This window comes from Desmodus rotundus, chromosome 1, assembly GCF_022682495.2.
Source record: "Desmodus rotundus isolate HL8 chromosome 1, HLdesRot8A.1, whole genome shotgun sequence".
In the NCBI taxonomy this organism is placed as follows: domain Eukaryota; kingdom Metazoa; phylum Chordata; class Mammalia; order Chiroptera; family Phyllostomidae; genus Desmodus; species Desmodus rotundus.
Genome location: NC_071387.1, coordinates 168,970,856 through 168,972,882, shown reverse-complemented (window position 1 = coordinate 168,972,882; position 2,027 = coordinate 168,970,856). Strand labels below are relative to the sequence as shown.

At 39.2% G+C, this 2,027-nt stretch overlaps 1 non-coding gene across 1 annotated transcript; it reads left to right on the top strand.

Annotated features, from left to right (window-relative positions):
- The first annotated feature begins 771 nt into the window (after positions 1–771).
- LOC112321224 (U6 spliceosomal RNA) lies at positions 772–879 on the top strand. The gene has a single exon (XR_002976504.2). It is a non-coding gene; the product is annotated as a U6 spliceosomal RNA (small nuclear RNA).
- Positions 880–2,027: the final 1,148 nt, after the last annotated feature.

The following is a 2,027-nucleotide window of genomic DNA, read 5'->3' as shown; positions in this document are numbered from 1 at the left end:
AGTGCTCAATTTTAAATAACAAATATTTTTCTCTGTTTGATGAGCAAAAATTACAAAGATTTATACTATGGCGTGGGGAAACAGGCAATAATGTAGTGGGAATATAAATTGTTAAGTTATCTTTGTATAGTAATTCGGCAGGAGTCAGTAAATGTTAAAATTATGGATCACCTTCAATCTATCTACTCAACTGCTAGTACCTGTCCTCAGAGATACATATATGCACATAGAAGCACTTAGCACCTAAAAGCATGATCATCACAATATTATTTATAATAGGGGAGAAAAGACCTCTTAAGGGATCACCAATGGGAAAAAGGTGCATGAACTATGGTAAATTCATTCCATGGTATATTGGGCAGTAGTCTAAAAACTACGGCAGATTTCCACATATTTGCATAAAAGATAAAGGGAAATGCCATTGACGTACAGAAGGTAAAATACCCTGTGTATAGGAGAATAGCTCTATGTAGAAATGCAGGGTATAGATGTGTATATATACACGGAATACATACATAGAATATAGCAATAGTTACCTCTAGAAAGAGGAATAGAATTATGGGCGGGGAAGGAGAAACTTTGGTTTTCTGCTCTACACATTTACAAGGTTTTGTTTGTTTGGCTGCTGTTGGAAGGTGGGGATGGGAAGACCCAGTTCACACAGCGAGACGAAATTTGATCTCAGTCAATTGGCCTCCTAGTCTGAAATTTTCTCCAGTGTTTCACCAAAAGAAAAGAAGAGGCACTTTCTGAATCAGGAATGATTAAACAGTGTTTGCTTCAGCAGCACAGATACCAAACATTGGAACAATACAGGGAAGATCAGCGTGGCCCCTGAGCAAGGATGATACGCAAATTCATGAAGCGTTCCATATTTTTAACAGTAAAATGACAACAAACTCACAACTATCAACAACTGAATCTAAAAACAAACAAACAAAAAAACAAACTAAGCAAACAACTAGAACAGGAACAGAATCACAGGAATGGAGATCACATGGAGGTTATCAGCAGGGAGAGGGAAGGAGGAGAATGGGGGAAAAGGTACAGGGAAATATAAGCATAATTGGTAGGCACAAAATACACAGGGGGAGGTTAAGAATAATATAGGAAATGGAGAAGCCAAAGAACTTACACGTATGACCCATGGACATGAACTAAGGGGGCAGAATGCTAGTGGGCGGAGGGCTAGACAGAGGGGGATAAAGGGGAAAAATGGGACAACTGTAGTAGCATAATCAATACAATATACTTTAAACAAAGAATGATTAAACAGAAGTAAGAATGAGGCATTTTTCTCTGGCTATGAAGGATACCATTAACCTAAAGAGTCACTGCTGAGAGTGAGACCCACTTATCTTACGCCCACAGAGAAGTACTGAGCCCACCACGGCACAGCATATAGATTGCTCTTCTAAAATCTTCTCCAGTGTTCTATACTAGGGTGTCAAACTCATTTTTCCCGGGGGCCTCATCAGAAGGGCCGAATGTAACTTTAGGACTGTATAAATGTAACTCCTCCTTAACTAGGGGCAAGGAGCTTGGCACTGCTGCTGGGTAGAAACAAGGTGCCGGCCGGATAAGACAAGGTGGAGGGTTGATTCGGCCCTCGGACCTTGTGTTTGCCACCTGTGGTCTACCCACTATGCCGTACACCTGAAACTAATCCCAAATAATATTGCATGTAAAAAAATCATAGGAATGAAGTAGTATAAGATAATAACAGAATCAATAAAAAGTACATGCGTATATATACAATAGAAAACTACCAGTAATGACAAATGTAGTTTTTGGTAAACATTATTAAAATTGGTAAAACCCTAACAAGGTTGAATAATAAGACAGAATACAAATTACCAAGATCAAAAATGTAAGAGACCTTAAAGCCGTCAAAACGATAACAATAGCCACTTCTTGGGAAGTTTAAGGGAACTCAGGGAAGCCATATACATAAAGCACCTAGCATGGTAACCTGGCTTATAGAAGCCACTCATGTAGTCACCATAGGCTCTTATTGAGCACGGGCT